At 43.2% G+C, this 20,809-nt stretch overlaps 1 pseudogene; it reads left to right on the forward strand.

Annotated features, from left to right (window-relative positions):
- LOC106502012 lies at window positions 14,829–18,949 on the forward strand (annotated as a pseudogene).

Raw genomic sequence — 20,809 nt, forward strand, 5'->3', positions numbered from 1 at the left:
CATCTTCCCTGAGTATCATGAGGATTCCCTTCCCTGCCAATCATGAGGGAAATATGGAAAGGAGTGCTGGAATGTGCCAATATAAATGAGAGGCTATGATTGCCTTTAGGGCTTCCCTGGTAGCTCAACAGTAAAGAACCTGACTGCAAGGCAGGAGATGTGAGTTCGATCCCTGGGTTAGGAAGGTCCCTGGAGAAGGAAATGGCAACTCACTCCAATATTCTTGCCTGAGAAATCCCATGGACAGAGGAGCCTGGCAGTTTACAGCCCACGTGGTCACACAGATTCAGATGTAACTTGGGGACTAAACAACAGGAACTGAGGTGTACGGATTCTCATTTGCTGGCAGGTGAACTCTTTCCCCCTTACTTTCTGCAAAGCATTCTTATAAATGGAAGTTTTTCTTTGAAATTTGAATCTTTAATCTTTTACAACAAGGTTGAACAAATTCACAGTTCTCCTGGAAGGGAAGAAGGTAGGTGAGGGGGTAAGGAGGTGTGACAGTGCCTGCCATAATCTTTCAGAAAGATAAGCTTTTATCCTTTGACATTGTTTATTTGACTGTAACTATATAAGGCTTTTAATGATATCTTTATATTAATGGTTAAGGCAGTTAAATTCCTATTTCCTAAAAGAGGGGCTAAATAATGTTTTATAATAAAACACTTCTATTTTAGGAGTAAAGTCATTTGGATATTTAATTATTGCTAATGGGGCAACTTTACCAGACAATCCACTCTAGGAAAAAGAGATGCTCAAGTATTTATTGGTAGAATTACTTGGATATGACAAATGGGAAATAAATTTAAAAAGAAACACAGAATGAAATTTAAAAAGAATCAGAATGGTAAGAACTTCACAGGCTAACTAATGATATAATTTACTAATGATATAAAGTATTTTTTGTTATTATCCAATCAATAATTTTTTCTTCAGTGCTTACAAAAAATACCAAAAAATCATAGTTAAAATTTTATTATCTGCCAGGATACAGAATCTATAAATTTAAAAAGATAACTCATGATATGAGATTGAATGTGGTAATCATCATATTAGCTGTCTAGGCACATAGTATAGAGGAATTCTAGGAAAAGAAAACACTTTCAGCTGAAGTGACAAGGGATGGATTACAGTGTAAGCCTCTCTCTTGATTACTGGATAACTGCCTCCTAGACATATGCATTTGGATCTGGCATCAGTTAGGAAGCCATTATCTCAGAAATTCTATGTGACAGACAACCCAGAACAGAGTTACTTAAAACAGCCAGTGTTCATGACTAAGGGATTTAGTGTTTGGTATCTAGTAAGCAGTATTTTTTTTTATTTGACTGGTTAAACAAGTGAATACAGAATGAATTTAGATAGTATTGGATTTGAATGGATCCTGAAAGATGCTGGGATTGGAAATTGTTTAAAAGTCAACTAAGAACTTGGTGAGCATAGATACACAGCTAGAGAAATCCACAGACCATCATGGGGGACAGTGCATGGGCGAATTTGGCTAGAAAACAGGACTGACTGTGAAAAATAGGGAGAGTTAGTAAAAATCAAGTTGAGGTCCAGTTAAGATGCTATGACTTTGTCCTGCATGGTTGAGATGGACAGTTCTTGATAAAATTATGTGGTAAGAAAATTATTCAGGCAGTAGTGTGAGATATGAATTTAAGGAATGAGGCCAATTGTAAAGATAGTTAAATTGATCAAAAGAAAGATGATTCAGTCTGAGTTAAGATGGTAGCTATGAAACGAGAAAGGCACATTCAAGTGAAATGTGGTGGAAAATTGAGTCTCAATAAGTTGTATCAGAGTTTTAGCAGGAGTGAAAAGTATATGAAACTTTGACCCTTGATGGTAAGGTGAAGGGTGTTATTACTGAGAAAAAGGAGGATTATTAATGTGGGAGGAAACTACCACAGATTCAGATTTAAATATTTTGGATTTGACAATAGTAATATGGTGATTGCAGCCATGAAATTAAAAGACACTTACTCCTTGGAAGAAAAGTTATGACCAACCTAGATAGTATATTCAAAAGCAGAGACATTAGTTTGCCAACAAAGGTCCTTCTAGTCAAGGCTATGGTTTTTCCAGTGGTCAAGTATGGATGTGAGAGTTGGACTGTGAAGAAAGCTGAGCACCAAAGAATCGATGCTTTTGAACTGTGGTGTTGGAGAAGACTCTGGAGAGTCCCTTGGACTGCAAGGAGATCCAACCAGTCCATTCTGAAGGAGATCAGCCCTGGGATTTCTTTGGAAGGAATGATGCTGAATCTGAAACTCCAGTACTTTGGCCACCTCATGCGAAGAGTTGACTCATTGTAAAAGACTCTGATGCTGGGAGGGATTTGGGGCAGGAGGAGAAGGAGACAACAGAGGATGAGATGGCTGGATGGCATCGCTGACTTGATGGACGTGAGTCTGAGTAAACTTCGGGAGTTGGTGATGGACAGGGAGGCCTGGCGTACTGCGATTCATGAGGTTGCAAAGAGTCGGACATGACTGAGCAACTGAACCCAGCTGAGCTGAACTGAATATGGTAAGCAGCTTCTAGATGACACCTAATAATCCCTACTTGCTGTGACTGAGACCCATGAGAAATAAATAGTCTCCCACTCAGTGTGGGCTGAGCACTAAAGTACTTTGTTCCTAATGAACTGAATACGAGAGGAGAGATAGGATGCCACTTCTGAAACTGTGCTAAGCCATTTTCAGTCACAGCCCTACGGATGGTAGCCAGCCAGGCTCTTCTGTCCATGGGATTCTCCAGGCAAGAATATTGAAATGGTTTGCTATGCCCTCCTCCAGGGGATCTTTCCGACCCAGGGCTAGAACCCAAGTCTCCTGAGGCTCCTGCATTGCAGGAAGATTCTTTACTGCTGAGCCACCAGGGAATCCCCTCTGAGATTAGATTATATCAATAAAAACTGAGACTTACATCTTGGTGTTCTGTTTTGCACTCAGATTGGTTGTCCTGGGGAAAGCTGGCAGTCTTAGAGAGTATGTATAACAAGAAACAAGAAACAGATCTATATCAGCGAGCACAGGACTGAGCTTGGAAGCTCATTACCCTCCTTCCCCAGTTGAGCTTTCACTGAGATCAGAGCTTTAGCTGACATGCTGTTGGCTGTTGTTGTTTAGTCGATAAATCGTGTCTGACTCTTTCGTGACCCCATGGACTGTAGCCCACCGGGCTCCTCTGTCCATGGGATTTTCCAGGCAAGCATACTGGACTGGGCTATCATTTCCTTCTCCAGGGGATCTCCTTGACCCAGGGATAGAACCTGCATCTCCTGAGCTGGCAGGTAGATTCTTTACCACTGAGCCACCAGGGAACCCATTAGCTGATATAGCTTAGCTTGAATACAGCCCCATGACAGATCTTGAGCCAGGGGTACCCAGGTAAGCTAAATATGAATTCCCAACACAAAAAATCTGTGAAATAATGCATGTTTGTTGCTTTAAGTTGCTAAATTTAGGGCTAACTTTTATAGTCATCAATAATCACAGTAATTAAAATGATACTGTTAATTTGATTGGGATTAAGTTTATTCATAGGTTTGAAATCATATGACTTCATTTGAAAGTTCAGGGGAAATTTGAAGCCTTGATATATTATGTGATGTATATATATATACACATACCAAAACTGGGCCATAAGGATACTGTATTTAAGATAGAACTCAAGGAAAAAAGGTAATCATGAAAGATATGGTTAACATGACATGATACAATAAAAATAATTGGCTAAATATGGTAAAATAATTGTATTTTTCTTCACATTTTCCAAGTAATACACAGGATTACTACGTAGAGGATTACTACGGCAATTGAACAAATGATTCTCTGATCAACTGTCATGAATAGTTTCATTCAAAATACAGATGTCCGAATATTAGTAAACTAAAGTGAAAGTGAAGTCGCTCAGTCCTGTCCGACTCTTTGCGACCCCATGGACTGTAGCCCACCAGGCTCCTCCATCCTTGGAATTCTCCAGGCAAGAATACTGGAATGGGTTGCCATTTCCTTCTCCAGGGGATCTTCCCTACCCAGGAATCGAACCCAGGCCTCCCACCTTGCAGGCAGACTCTTTAACCTCTGAGCCACCAGGGAAGCGTGAATGTAAATATCACCTCTGTGACAAGCTGGCATAATTCATGTAATTTAGTTTGCTGGTTCCATTAGACCATATTAGTGACATAGAATTTAAAAGAAACTCTAAGGATTATAGATTTATCGAAATCCCAAAGGGGTATTGTTCACCAAGTACCATAAGATATGATTACTGTGTGTTTTGTGCAAATAGATCATCTTAGACCACGAGTGAGGGATTGACTATTTTGTGGGATATTTTCAATTTTCTTTTCACTGATCAGAAATAATAATTTGATATCTAAAAAATGTCAGACCTCTCTAGGTGGTTTCTGATGGGAATTAAGCTCTAACCTATGAGAGTGCAATGGGAATTTCTGAACTTGAATCAGGGCCAACAATCCTTCAGCTACACAGAGATAGTGAATCTGTGGTAGCAATTTAAACAGTATCTTTTGAATATCAGTTTATTAATAATCACAATTCTTCCTAATTTGCATATTATTTTAAAGACACCCAGATGGGATTCTGTGGGATTCCATAAAAGCGCAGAGCTGCTCAGGCTTCCCAGGTGGTATTAATGGTAAAGAACCCACCTGCCAATGCAGGAGACAGAAAATATAGGGGTTTGATCCCTGGGTTGGGAAGATCCCCTGCAGGAGGGCATGGCAACACACTCTAATATTCTTGCCTAGAGAATCACATGGACAGAGGAATCTGGTGGGCTATAGCCCATATGGTCTCAGAAAGTTGGACATGACTGATGCAACTGAGCGTGTGCACACAGGGCTGGTCTAAATCCACGCATTCAGTTATTTTCACATATAACTTACGTAAACACTTTCTTTCATAGATGTCTATGAACTCTGTGTAAGACTTAATTAACATTAAGCTGAAAGGTTCACACTCTTCATTTCATGCTGATCTGCTCAAATAACAAACACCACTGGGTACTTTTGTATATGGAAAAATGTTTTTGATTGTTTAATAATCTACAATCATCTTATAAAAATCAGTTTATTCTATTAAAATTTTATACTGAGAGATTAATAAAATAAAAGCTTAAATCAAATAAAGCAAGTGAAAGTAAAACTTTAGTTGGATACCTAAATCTGTGAAAGGAAAATTGCCCTCCTGTGGAAATGATGAATAAAATCCTGTGTGCCAATGATATAAATCTTCATGCAAACAAAAGCTGATAATTATCAGTCTCTAAATACTTAAAATTGTACCTCTCGCAGATCATGGCTGGGTGTGTAATACATATTATGGCTGAGAATCTCCTGTTAATTTTCATTATGAGGCAGCTTAAAATTTGGTATGAGAAATGCATCATCAGAATATATTCAAACTCACTTCTGCCAATTGCGTAAACATGTTGAAACTGTTATATCATCCTAAATCATTTGAAGCAACATCTTTAGTTTTAGTAAACACTGTATCTTTTAAAAACTGAATTCAGTGAGAATTTTTAATATTTTTAAGCACAAGTAAATCAATACTTCATTTCTCTTTATCAATCTTTTCACCTAGGGTGGGGGAGAAAGCATCCGATATACCAACACTGCTTTAAATCAGTGGATGGATATTTTGATTCTTAGCTTGTTTACTTCCTGATTCTACAGATTCTGACCCTATGATCAGGTGAGACACTTACCTTCCTCCTGTGAATCCAAATCTTTTCTAGACACTGTGAAAACAGATATATGATTAATAAATCTTGAAATAAATATGTGAATAATATAAAATGTTTTCTTCTTACTGAAAACTAAGTAGCCACAAGGCAGATCTTGAAAGTGAGAGAGATAGGGTCTTTAAATGGTTCAGTCTGTTCAGTTGCTCAGTCATGTGCAACTTTTTGCGATCTCATGAATTGCAGCACATCAGGCCTCCCCGTCCATCACCAACTCCTGGAATTCACTCAAACCCATGTCCACCGGTCAGTGATGCCATCCAGCTAACTCAACCTCTGTCGTCCCCTTCTCCTCCTGCCCCCAATCCCTCCCAGCATCAGAGTCTTTTCCAATGAGTCAACTCTTCGCATGAGGTGGCCAAAGTATTGGAGTTTCAGCTTTAGCATCATTCCTTCTAAAGAAATCCCAGGGCTGATCTCCTTCAGAATGGACTGGTTGGATCTCCTTGCAGTCCAAGGGACTCTCCAGAGTCTTCTCCAACACCACAGTTCAAAAGCATCGATTCTTTGGTGCTCAGCTTTCTTCACAGTCCAACTCTCACATCCATACATGACCACTGGAAAAACCATAGCCTTGACTAGACGGACCATAGTCGGCAAAGTAATGTCTCTGCTTTTGAATATGCCATCTAGATTGGTCATAACTTTTCTTCCAAGGAGCAAGCGTCTTAATTTCATGGCTGCAGTCAGCATCTGCAGTGATTTTGGAGCTCCAAAAAATAAAGTCTGACACTGTTTCCACTGTTTCCCCATCTATTTCCCATTAAGTGATGGGACTGGATGCCATGATCTTCATTTTCTGAATGTTGAGCTTTAAGCCAACTTTTTCATTCTGCTCTTTCACTTTCATCAAGAGGCTTTGTAGTTCCTCTTCACTTTCTGCCATAAGGGTGGTGTCATTTGCATATCTCAGGTTATTGATATTTCTCCTGGCAATCTTGATTCCAGCTTGTGCTTCTTCCAGCCCACCGTTTCTCATGATGTACTCTGCATATAGGGTTAAAGCATTCTAAAAACCTTACTGATCATGATAGAAAGTGGATAGTCAAGGGCCACTCTCCTGTTTTTCTTTGTGCATACTAGAAAAAGATACTCTCTTTTGGCAAATTAGTTCCATGGGCTTCTGGCTTGAGAAATAGATGACACCACAGTATAAATTTTTTTTAAGAGTGTGTTTCTCTGGGCGGATGAAGTCCCTTGTAAGGATACAAGAAGATTGTAGTCTAAATTATAGTCCCTCTTCCCTCCTTGGCCAAGAGCCCTGGACAGTAAATACTCTGTGCAAACATTTATGTGGTCCTATGAATGGTGGAAAAGAGTTTAGTTTTAGAGGGATGGAAGAGTTATTAGGAAGATATTTTCCAAAAAGTTGTCAGCATACACTGTCTTCAGCACTTTAACAGTTAAGCTCTTGCATTTAAAGTAACAGCAACTGATTTTGGTTAATACAGGCAATATTTATTGGAATAATAAATGGTACTTCACAGTATGAAGGAAAAAAATTAATCAGCTTTTGAAGAGATAAGAATCAGGGCATTTCACAGATCAAGGTAGTAGAAACAAACTGGGTCTCTTATGACCTAGAGCAGTGTTTCTCAGGTCTCACTGAAATTCAGAATATTCTTGGCAATTTAAAAAATCTTGATGCTCAAGCCACATTCCAGATCAGTTAAATCAGGGTCTCTTGGGTGGACACAGGCATCAATAATTTTTAAAATTGCTGAGGTGAAACTATCTTTAAAATTTCACTTGGGGTGATGAAAGCCAGCTGATTTTAATTTTTTTTATGCCATTACATTTAAATTATACCTCATTACTGGATGGCATCTCTGACTCAGTGGACATGAGTTTGAGCAAACTCTGGAAGTCAGTGAAGAACAGAGAAGCCTGGCATCCTGAAGTTCATGGGGTCACAAAGAATCAGACATGACTGAGTGACTGAACAACAACAAATACCATCATACTCAAAATTTGAATTCTGAGTTTAGGGGGGAAGAGAATCATATTGTTCAAGCTTGGGTTTCATACCCACCACTTCTTAGACAGGAGAGGGAGAGGTAACCTGAACAACAGAAGACCCTGCTGTGTGTAAAGGGTCTGGAAAATAGAATCAGAAGGAATGGAGGCTGAGTATATAAAACCAACTGCAGTCTCCTATGGCTAGCTTTGTAATTAAGTTATGTATTGAACAAGAGAGAAGAGTAATTGGAAAATTTTTTCATTTACAGTGCTTTCAGATTTTTTCCTATCTCTTCTTAAGGATTATGTTGGGAATATATTTTTTCCTTTTTTTTAGGATGGTTGCTACTGTTACTGTAAATAGTAGTGAAGAAGGAATTCATGGGGCCTAGACTCCATCTTAGGCCTGTTCATGCTGATCATGCTTGGCCACCTTTCCAATGGACTCTGAACTCTGTGTTTAGTGCCTATGGAAAAAAAAACAACAACAAAACAACAGAAGGATAAGACCCCCTCCAGACAGGGGAACCCTGAAGATCATATCTAGGTTACTCATTGCCTAAGAGAAAACATACAATCACCCTTTCCTCCAGATAGGCCATAAATTTTTCTGTATTTATCGGAGTGTAACCTTGGGCTTATTAATTATTGGCTAATTGTTTGACTGTTTGAGCACATGAGCACATAGCACGTGAATGACGGGGTTACTGGGATTGTATTTTCCTTGGTTTATGTAAATCTCAAGGAATGTGGGGTGGTGGGTTCAGACATGTGCACATGGGGTATAAAAGATTTTCACAAATGCTGGTTGGGGTCCTTGGCTAAGAGGAGACTCTGCCTTGGGCCGCCGGTGTAATAAACTGCACTCCACTATCTGCACTGTCCTTCTGAGTGAGTTTGTTTCCCGGAATGCGTGGCTATAACATTTGTTGCATGGGCAGGGAATACTTCTTGCTTTGAGGAGACAGGTCTCATTTGAGGCCCCCCAAGTCTTTGTGGCTTGAATCTCCTAGAGAGGGGAAGGCGCCTCACCCCTCTGGAAGAATTTGGTCTCTTAATGCCCGGTTTCTTCACTTTGGCAGGTAGTGAACGGCAGCAAGGGAACTGAGCACTCAGGTGGGGAGGAGCCCACCTGGTAGGGTGGAAGAGGGGGCCTGATCACACCCCTGGGAGGGTCCAGAGGGAGACACATAGGAAACTGGTTTAGGTTGGCAACAATAGCTGCTCGGCACTAAGGTCAGCAGTCGTGCCGGGGATAAAGAAAGGGAACTTAAGGTTTAAGAAAGCCAATCAGGAGGTGTGTCCACGCTGTCCTAGGGAATGTGCCGAGTGGTTGCCACAGGGTTTTAGAAAGAGAGTATCCAATTCTGTGTGCTCGTATTCTGCCCTCCTCCAGGAGGTACCCATCTGCTGTGACCCATCATCTCCCCTGCCAGTGGAAACAGGTAGATTGGCTTCTCGGGAAGGCCCTGGCATGTGGGAATCCAGAGGTAAGAAAATGGGAGGAAGCAAATCTAAGGCCACTGTATTGGAGAATATGATTAAGAATTTTAAGAAAGGATCTGATGGAGACTACAGCAGGAAAATGACACCCAGCTGACTCTGCACCCTTTGTGAAGTTGAACGGATTTCCGTGGGAGTTGGCTGGCCACCAGAGGGAACTATGGACTTAACTCTCATAAAGGCAGTCTATGCTATAGTTATGGGAAAGCCCGGACACCCCAATCAGTTCCTGTACATAGACTCTTGGCTGGGAATAACCCAAGACACCGCCCCCCCCACCCAATGGGCCCGTTTTTACGCTCATGGTGGGGGAGGAAAAATCCTGATGGCCCAAAAGGTAACGAAGGACGAGAAGGAAATTTTACAGGACCCTAAAGGAAATGAACTTCCCCCACCAGCGTACTGGATGATGAACCCGCCAGCTAGTATCACCGTGGCCACTGGAAGCCCCACTGGAGGAACCAGCCTGAGACCAGTAAGCCTCCTGGACTCCTCAATGGTCCCGACAGCTCCACAGGTTGTAGAGCAAACCCCCTCCCTCCCCCCTCTCCGCCCCCCCTCCCCCTCAGCAGGCTCCAGCCTCAGCTGGAGGGACAATGAGCCCACCTGACTCCACCACCCCAGATGCTGCCACTACGTTTCCTAAACTCTACCTGCCACTCCCGGTAAGTACTCCGGGACAAGGGGGAGGAACCACTGGAATTAAACAAAGGCTCCACTCTGCCAAAGAACCAGAGGAAAGAATACCCTTGCAGATGCCCCTTAGAGAAGTCCAACAACCTCCAATGATAGGGGAAGACGGTAATTATCACCAAGCTCCTGTAGCCTATTACTATCAGCCCTTTTCATCAACCGATATACTGAACTGGCAGAAACACACCCCCTCTTACTCGGTGGAACCCCAGGGCATGTCTAGACTATTGGAGACTATTTTCCACACCCATTGACCAACCTGGGGTGATATAATGCAATTACTAGCATCCCTCTTCAGTACAGAAGAGAGATATAGGATCAACACTGAGGCGAGGTGGATAGAGCAAGCCTTCCCCACTGACAGACCTAATTGGGGCTATAATACAGAGGAGGGAAAAATCCAATTAGATACTGGACAGCGATTATACAAGGACTTAAAAGGGGAGCCTGGAGGCCAACGGACATGTCAAAACCGGCTGGAATAGTTCAGAAGGGGAATGAGGCACCTTCTGAATTTTATGAGAGACTTTGTGAGGCCTACAGTCTCTATACACCCATAGAGCCAGAAGCTACCGGCTCCCAGATTGTTATCAATTTGGCATTTATCTCGCAAGCATGTCCTTACATAAAACGAAAGCTTCAAAAGACTGAGGGAGTTCTATCCATGCCTAGTTCTCAGCTGATTGAAACAGCAGACAAGGTGTTCCAAAATAGGGATGTGGAAATAGAAAAGAAATATGAGAAAAGGTATACGAGCAGAGGAGAACAGACGAGAGGTTTGCAATGTTGGCTGCTGCGCTTGGAAAGTCTTCCGAAGACTTTTTCACCGCCAAAGGAAAGAAACCCTCCTTAGCTTCCAGGTCAGAACAGCCCTCCAACCAGTCCCAGCAGAGGCTTCCGGCTCCATTACAGCCAAATCAATGCGCCTGATGCCCTGGGTTCAGTCATTGGAAGAACGAGTGCCCAGAAAGAAGAAGGGAGAATAAACCCCTCCCAGTTGCAGAACTCACTAACATAGAGACTGAATAGGGATGCTGGGGCTCAAAGATATCAGGTCCCCGAGAGCCCATGGTAACCTTAAAAATCGGGGACCAGTAGACACCGGAGAAGAATTGTCCATGGTAACTAAGCCTGTGGCGCCACTGTCTAAAAGGACCGCCACCGCAACTGGGGTTTTGGGAGAAGAAATGATTAAGTCATTTTGCCAGCCTAGGAAATGTCAGATGAGGGGTCACTGAGTTCCTCTATATCCCTGAGTGCCCAGTACTCCTGCTGGGGAGAGACTTACTCTCCAAGCTGGGAGCACAAGTGAATTTCTCTCCTGAAGAGAGGCCCACTTTTCAAGTGGGCACAACAACCTACTTACTCTCCCTCTCTGTGCCCCCTCAAGATGAATGGAGGTTACATGAGTCCCCTGGAGATAGACAAGACAAGGCAACAGAGTTGGAGAAAAGGCTAACTCAGCTGTTCCCTGAGGTCTGAGCCGAAGATAACCCCCCTGGGCTAGTCAGACACCAAGCCCCTGTATTAATAGAACTCAAACCAGGCGCCACCCCAGTGAGAAAGAGTCAATACCCAATACCCATAGAAGCCCGAACCGGGATTCTGCCTCATATCAATAGGCTAAAGCAGGCAGGCATCCTGATGGAATGTCAATCAGCCTGGAACACACCAATCTTACCTGTAAAGAAGGAAGGGGGACAAAACTATAGGCCCGTACAGGATCTCAGATTGGTCAATCAGGCTACTGTAACTCTGTACCCAACTATCCCAAACCCCTATACCTTACTTAGCCTCCTCCCACCTAAAACAAGGATCTATACTTGCTTGGACCTCAAGATGCCCTTTTTTGTATATGCCTAGCACCTGCATCACAACCCATCTTTGCCTTCGAATAGGAGGACCCAATCAGAGGCAATAAGCAGCAGCTCACTTGGACCCACCTCCCACAAGGCTTCAAGAATGCCCCAACCATCGTCAGAGAAGCCTTGGTCTCAGACCTGGAAGCTCTCCAGCCTGAAAGGTATGGATGTTGGCTCCTGCAATATGTGGATGACCTGAGACCTGGCCGCTGAGACCTGGGAAGAATGTTGGGAAGGGACCCAAGCGCTCTTCCAATTGCTGGCAGAGGCAAGATACCGAGTGTTGAGGGGGAAAAGCACAAATCTGCAAGGAGGAGGTAAGGTATTTGGGGTTTGTCCTAAGGGAAGGCACAAGGTTGCTAGACCAATCTAGAAAAGAAGTAATTCTGAGGCTCCCCACGCCTAAGACTCGGTGGCAAGTCAGGGAGTTCCTAGGGGCCACGGGATTCTGCAGGATTTGGATTCCAAGGTATTCTCAGATAGCCCAGCCCCTATTTGAGCTCCTGACAGGGGCTGAAGAGAATCCAGTAAATTGGCCTGAGAAACAGCAGAAAGACTTTGAGGAGCTAAGACTAGCAATCACCTCCGTCCCCATCTTGGGATTGCCAGACCTCACCAAACCATTCACCTTATATGTGACAGAGAAAGGTAAAACAGACATGGGGGTTTTGGCTCAAACCTTTTGAACGTGGGACAGGCCAGTAGCTTACCTTTCAAAGCAACTTGATAACGTTGCCACTGGGTGGCCTAGTTGTCTGCGAGCAGTGGCCTCAATTGCCTTACTGGTACGTGAAGACACAAAGCTGACTTTCGGCCAGGATCTGATCATAAAGGTCCCACATGAAGTCAATACCCTCCTTCGAGGAGACCCCCACAAATGGCTGTCAAATTCCTGGATTGTTCAATACCAGGGACTGCTGTGTGAAAACCCCAACCTCTGTATCGAGCCTTGCCAGGGTTTCAACCTGGTAACGCTTCTCTCAACAGGAGAAGGTGGACCTACCCACAACTGCGAAAAAGTCTTAGAGGAGTTCTATGCTAGCCTCCAGACCTCCGAGACAGGCCAATTTCAAATCCTGACTGGACTCTGTATACTGATGGCACCAGCCTGGTAAAGCTAGACAGCGACTGTCAGGCTAGGCTGTAGTAACAGAGAGGGCTGTTACCGAGGCTGGCTCCTTACCACAGCACTGGTCAGCCCAACGACCTGAGTTATGGGCCTTAGTCCAGGCGCTGTAATTGTCAAAGGGTAAGAAAGTGAACATCTACACCGATTCCCAGTATGCTTTCGCTACACTCCATGTACATGGAGCCCTATACTGGGAGAGAGGCCTTCTAACAGCCAATGGAAAGGACATTAAGAAAAAGGAGGAGATCCTGACTCTGTTAGATGCTGTCTGGAGCCCCACGGAGGTAGCAGTCATGCACTACCGTGGGCACCAGAAGGAAGACACCCCACAGGTTTGAGGAAATAGGCTGGCTGATGAGACTGCCAGACTGGCAGCCGAGGACAAAGGAATCTGGGGAAATCCCCATGAGAACATTTGTCCTAGCTGAGCTACCTGAGTTGGCCCTAAACTCCCCAATATACACTGAGGCTCAAAACCAACTAGCTGAAGTGGAGGGAGCCACCAAAACAGAGAAATGATGGTGGGAGCTAACAGGTGGTAAGCTATTAGTGCCTGAAGAGATAGCCCCCTTTCTGGTGAGCCAAGCTCATCATATGACTCACCTAGGACATGACAAATTAGAGGAATTGATCTGAAGGTATTTTCTGCTTCCTTGCCTCTCTTCCTTATATAGAACAGAATCCCAAAATTGCAATGCCTGCAATGGCACCCCACTCCAGTACTCTTGCCTGGAAAATCCCGAGGACGGAGGAGCCTGGTGGGTCCATGGGGTCGCTGAGGGTCTGACACAACTGAGCAACTTCACTTTCACTTTTCACTTTCATGCATTGGAGAAGGAAATGGCAACCCACTCCAGTGTTCTTGCCTGGAGAATCCCAGGGACAGGGGAGCCTGGTGCGCTGCCATCTATGGGGTTGCATAGAGTCGGACACGACTGAAGTGACTTAGCAGCAGCAGCTCTCAGGTTAACACTTCTCCAGGGTGCAGACCAAAACCCCCAGGTATCCAACTAAAAGGAGCCCTTCCCTTTGAACATCTGGAAATGGATTTCACTGAGATGAAACCATATCGCCATTTTTGTTACCTGTTGGTTTTGTTATGTACATTCTTGGGATGGGTAGAGGCCTTCCTCACCACAACCGAAAGAGCATCAGAAGTGGCTCAGAGCCTGCTTAGGGAATTAGTTCCTCGATTTGGATTCCCCACCAGCATAGGATCAGATAACGGCCCAGCCTTCATATTGGATCTGATACAATGAGTAAGTAAAGCCATGAATATATAATGGAAGTTACGCACTGCCTACTGGCCTCAGAGCTCCGGAATGGTAGAATGAAGTAACCGGACACTAAAGGATATGCTTTCTAAATGGATTATAGAGACTGATTGTTCCTGGATGGATCTACTTCCCATGGCCTTGCTCAAACTCAGGATGACCCCATGGTCCCACAGCTACTCTCCCTACGAAATTGTATATGGGAGGCCTCCAGTAGCAACTGATATATTTCAGGTAAGAGGAGACGGGATATCACAGCAGATGGAACAACTAGGTAAGATAATTAATCAAGTAACTAAGCTTGTGCAAGAAAGAATACTGTTCCCCTTGGGGGAGCAAATGCATGAGTTTATACCAGGGGACCAGGTATGAGTGAAAGATTGGAAACACGACACACTAGTCCCTTGATTGAAAGGTCCATATACTGTTGTTTTAACCACCCCTACCGCAGTTAAAGTTGCAGGCATTGCCCCTTGGATCCATCACACCAGAGGGAAGAAGGCATACCATGCTGACCCAGAAGACGCTCTGAGTGGACCACCCAGAAGGACCCGGCCAACCCATGGGAAACCAAGATCATCCTGAAGAGGAAGAAGAAAACGAGGTCCTGGACGAGCACTCTCTAGGATGGAGCTGAGTAAACGACTCCTGCTACTCGGCCTCACCAACGCAATTCTGAGCCTGACCACTGTTCCTGCACAGAGCAATGTCTTCATCTCATGGGCACATTCCTACGTGGATTTCCACAATTCCTCCAACTGTTGGGTATGTGGGGCTATGCCCCTGTCAATAATGGACGGACTCCTGTGGTGGGTATCACCACTTCGTTATGGGGACTTTATACCACTGTGCTCCTCCTTGAAACAACAGAAAGGAACTTTCCTTTCTCTCTCCAATCATAAACTTTATTTGCTCTCCTGGTGTAAGAAAAAGCCATCAATGGGCCGGGGACATAGAGTTACATTCAACATGAACACTAGTCTTACGGAGGTTCAGTTCAGTTCAGTCACTCAGTCGTGTTGGACTCTTTACGACACCATGAAACGCAGCATGCCAGGCCTCCCTGTTCATCACCATCTCCCGGAGTTCACTCAGACTCACGTCCATCGAGTCCTTGATGCCATCTAGCCATCTCATCCTCGGTTGTCCCCTTCTCCTCCTGCCCTCAATCCCTCCCAGCATCAGAGTCTTTTCCAATGAGTCAACTCTTCGCATGAGGTGGCCAAAGTACTGGAGTTTCAGCTTTAGCATCATTCCTTCCAAAGAAATCCCAGGGCTGATCTCCTTCAGAGTGGACTGGTTGGATCTCCTTGTAGTCCAAGGGACTCTCAAGAGTCTTCTCCAACACTACAGTTCAAAAGCATCAATTCTTCAGCGCTCAGCCTTCTTCACAGTCCAACTCTCACATCCATACATAACCACTGGAAAAACCATAGCCTTGACTAGACAGACCTTAGTCGGCAAAGTAATGTCTCTGCTTTTGAATATACTATCTAGGTTGGTCATAACTTTTCTTCCAAGGAGTAAGCGTCTTTTAATTTCATGGCTGCAGTCACCATCTGCAGTGATATTGGAGCCCCCAAAAATAAAGTCTAACACTGTTTCCACTGTTTCCCCATTTATTTCCCATGAAGTGATGGGACCGGATGCCATGATCTTCATTTTCTGAATGTTGAGCTTTAAGCCAACTTTTTCACTCTCCTCTTTTACTTTCACCAAGAGGCTTTTTAGTTCCTCTTCACTTTCTGCCATAAGGGTGGTGTCATCTGCATATCTGAGGTTACTGATATTTTTCCTGGCAGTCTTGATTCCAGCTTGTGTTTCTTCCAGTCCAGCATTTCTCATGATGCACTCTGCATATAAGTTAAATAAGCAGGGTGACAATATATAGCCTTGACGTACTCCTTTTCCTATTTGGAACCAGTCTGTTGTTCCATGTCCAGTTTTAACTGTTGCTTCCTGACCTGCATACAGATTTCTCAAGAGGCAGGTCAGGTGGTCTGGTATTCCCATCTCTTGAAGAATTTTCCACAGTTTCTTGTGATCCACACAGTCAAAGGCTTTGGCATAGTCAATAAAGCAGAAATAGATGTTTTTCTGGAACTCTCTTGCTTTTTCCATGATCCAGTGGATGTTGGCAATTTGATCTTTGGTTCCTCAGCCTTTTCTAAAACCAGCTTGAACATCAGGGAGCTCACGGTTCACGTATTGCTGAAGCCTGGCTTGGAGAATTTTGAGCACTACTTTACTAGTATGTGAGATGCGTACAATTGTACAGTAGTTTGAGCATTCTTTGGCATTGCCTTTTTTTGGAATTGGAATGAAAACCGACCTTTTCCAGTCCTGTGGCCACTGCTGAGTTTTCCAAATTTGCTGGCATATTGAGTGCAGCAGTTTCACAGCATCATTTTTCAGGATTTCAAAAAGCTCAACTGGAATTCCATCACCTCCACTAGCTTTGTTTGTAGTGATGCTTTCTAAGGCCCACTTGACTTCACATTCCAAGTCTGGCTCTAGATGAGTGATCACATCATCATGATTATCTGGGTCGTGAAGATATTTTTTGTACAGTTTTTCCATGTATTCTTGCCACCTCTTCTTAATATCTTCTGCTTCTGTTAGGTCTATACCATTTCTGTCCTTTATCAAGCCCACCTTTGCATGAAATGTTCCCTTGGTATCTCTAATTTTCCTGAAGAGATCTCTAGTCTTTCCCATTCTGTTGTTTTCCTCTATTTCTTTGTATTGATTGCTGAAGAAGGCTTTCTTATCTCTTCTTGTTATTCTTTGGAACTCTGCATTCAGATGCTTATATCTTTTCCTTTTCTCCTTTGCTTTTCACCTCTCTTCTTTTCACAGCTATTTGTAAGGCCTCCCCAGACAGCCATTTTGCTTTTTTGCATTTCTTTTCCATGGGGATGGTCTTGATCCCTGTCTCCTGTACAATGTCACGAACCTCTGTCCATAATTCATCAGGCACTCTATCTATCAGATCTAGGCCTTTAAATATATTTCTCACTTCTACTGTATAATCATAAGGGATTTGATTTAGGTCATACCTGAATGGTCTAGCGGTTTTCCCTATATTCTTCAATTTGAGTCTGAATTTGGTAATAAGGAGTTCATGATCTGAGCCACAGTCAGCTCCTGATCTTGTTTTTGTTGACTGTGTAGAGCTTCTCCATCTTTGGCTGCAAAGAATATAATCAGTCTGATTTCGGTGTTGACCATTTGGTGATGTCCATGTGTAGAGTCTTCTCTTGTGTTTTTGGAAGAGGGTGTTTGCCATGACAGGGAATTTTCTTGGCAAAACTCTATTAGTCTTTGCCCTGCTTCATTCCGCATTCCAAGGCCAAATCTGCCTGTTACTCCAGGTGTTTCTTGACTTCCTACTTTTGCATTCCAGTCCCCTATAATGAAAAGGACATCTTTTTTGGGTGTTAGTTCTAAAAGGTCTTGTAGGTCTTCATAAAACCGTTCAACTTCAGTTTCTTCAGCGTTACTGGTTGGGGCATAGACTTGGATTACTGTGATATTGAATGGTTTGCCTTGGAGATGAACAGAGATCATTCTATCATTTTTGAGATTGCATCCAAGTACTGCATTTCGGAGTCTTTTGTTGACCATGATGGCTACTCCATTTCTTCTGAGGGATTCCTGCCTGCAGTAGTAGATATAATGGTCATCTGAGTTAACAAGGGCTTATACCTCATATATTAAAAATAAAAAGGAGAGGGGCTCCCTTACAAAAGAGGGACAGGCCTCTTGGTACCTTGAGAAATACTACCAGGTCTGGGATGAATATTTCTGGATGACTCTTGAGAAAAGACTGTTGATTACTCCCGCTACTATTTGCTGGGAAGAAAAAGAACACAAAGTTTAAAGAATTAAAATGTATGGGTTATTTGTCCCCTGGACAATGTAAACAAATCTTTGAATATATCTATCACCCCAATCGGCCTGTTCAGTGGCCCGATTCTGACTGGAAATATAATTCTGGAATCCGTTGGGTAGCCTCCAATGAGACCCAGTGGCTCTGTGGGCTTAACTTATGGCCATGGTTACCAGTTAGCTGGGTAGGGTGTCACACACTAGGATCTGCTTTCGCCCATGGCAGTATTAAGCCTAGCCTACACCAATGTCTAGTAAACCTGCCCTATCTGCATGCAAGATGGACACAATCCGTGTTCCAGTGGTATGACTATCTCGCTGCCTTGTTTGTACCTTCTATAGGGACAACGGATATCATGGTTAAGGTAGAGGCCTTAACTAATTTCACTAAACAGGCCCTCTTAGGCAGTACAAAAGCCAGTCAAGCCTTGAACGAAGAACAAATTCAGATGAGGAAGGCAGTAATTCGAAACGGGATGGCATTGGACATACTCGCAACAGCCCGGGTGGGGGGTGGGGGGGACTTGCACCATAATAAAGTTGAATGTTGTGTATAAATCCCTGATCTGTCTTGAAATGTATCTACTGCCTTGTAGGATATGCAAAATCAAGTGAAGGCCATGTCTGATGAAAATATTCCCTTTTGGACTTCGGTCCTGTGCTGGGTGAAGGGAGACTGGTGGAAAACTATTGTTACTGTTGTTATAATTGTTCTAATCATACTGCTTTGTGGGCCCTGCTTCTTACAATGTCTTCTGAAAATTGTAACCCAGTGGTTGTTAGCGTTCTCTCATGTGGGTGGTCGGAGGGCTAGGGTACAATATATCTCAATGAATGATGCTTGTTACAGAAACTAAGAGCATCAAGAGAGGGGAATGAAGAAGGAATTCAAAGGGCCTGGACTCCTAGGCCTTGTTTTAAGTGTTCATGCTGATCATGCTTGGCCACCTTTCCAATGGACTCTGAACTCTGTGTTTAGTGCCTATGGGAAAAAACAAACAAACAAAAAACCCAAAACACAACAGAAGGGTAAGACCCCCTCCAGACAGGGGAACCTTAAAGATCATATCTAGGTTACTCATCGCCTAAGAGAAAACATACACTAATCACCCTTTCCTCCAGACAGGCCATAAATTTTTCTGTATCTATCAGAGTGTAACCTTGGGCTTATTGATTATTGGCTAATTGTTTGACTGTTTGAGCACATGAGCACATAGCACGTGAATGACGGGGTTACTAGGATTGTATTTTCCTTGGTTTATGTAAATCTCAAGGAATGTGGGGTGGTGGGTTCAGACATGTGCACATGGGGTATAAAAGATTTTCACAAATGCTGGTTGGGGTCCTTGGCTAAGAGGAGACTCTGCCTTGGGCCCGCCAGTGTAATAAACTGCACTCCACTATCTGCATTGTCCTTCTGAGTGAGTTTGTTTCCAAGAACGCGTGGCTTTAACAGTAACATGGATTTTTCTTTTTTAAGAAACAGTGCTTGGATGGAGGTGGGTGGGGGTGGATAAGCTTCTGAGTCTTAATGTTACCCCGTTCTCTTTTTTATGAAAGTGTCGCTGAGGTCCTAGGGATGATCTGTACGCTATACAACTGTGACAATACAAGAACAGGCAACGTGACAACTCTGGTCTGATTTGAAAATGAAAACTTTGCAGAGACTATTTCATGTCTACATTATAATAGTTTTCCAAAATTCCTCCCAGTTTTATCCCTATACCATAGAAACCTGCAAAGCAATAATAGTAGAAAAAAAAATTTATTGAAGGAGAGATAGAAAAGAGGTGGCTTTTGATATTTCTCTTTAGGGTTCAGTTTAAAGTCTTTCTCTTGATTTGTGAAAGTCCCACAAGCACTTGGAGATTCTAAGTTGTGGGTGCCCAGCAGGACTTTTAAACCTTTCTTTACCCTCTTCTAGATCATGCCAGTTTTATATTAAAAACCTAAATTGAATAAACTCTACATAGCATATAAGGAAAAGGAGGTCACTAATTTACTATATCCTTAGCCACAAAATAAGCTGCAAATACAAAATCCCTTCAGCTAAAAGTTAAGTGTCTCCAGAAGCCCTGCTTTGAGAAAGAAAAAAAAAAGAAAAAGGAAAAAAGGCAGGATGCGAGGGATTCTCCAACATAAAAGCCTTTTTAAGCAGAAGGACAAAGGAAGCACAGGAAGCATTAGGCCTTGGAGAACAAGTTATTCATCATGAAGGGTTCTGGCTGGGAGAACAAAGAAAAAGACCTGGGCAGGTTTCAGAATCCCTTATGCCTCAAGCTGGCTTCCTAGAACAGTGCACCCTGATTTTGAATTTTAGACCTTTCCAACAGTGAGCACTTGTTTTAAGTGTTGTCAGTCATCTAGTTAGGAATCACAAGCCTTTTCAAATGTCTTGTAAGTGGTAACAATCTTTAGGGCAGGAGTAACTACACAGCTGAAGTGACAGATTCACCTTCTCTGGGTTATGAAGAGTTTTATACTTTTGGGTTTTACTTCCCTGAAGAATCATAGAGAAATGTGATGTTATTGTGTATAACTGCGTGTAATGGGAGAAATATTGATAACCTCAGATATGCAGATGATACCACCCTTATGGCAGAAAGGGAATAGGAACTAAAAAGCTTCTTGATGAAAGTGAAAGAGGAGAGTAAAAAAGTTGGCTTAAAGCTCAACATTCAGAAAGCTAAGATCATGGCATCTGGTCCCATCACTTA

The sequence above is a fragment of the Capra hircus genome, chromosome 4 (assembly GCF_001704415.2).
Source record: "Capra hircus breed San Clemente chromosome 4, ASM170441v1, whole genome shotgun sequence".
Classification (NCBI taxonomy): Eukaryota; Metazoa; Chordata; class Mammalia; order Artiodactyla; family Bovidae; genus Capra; species Capra hircus.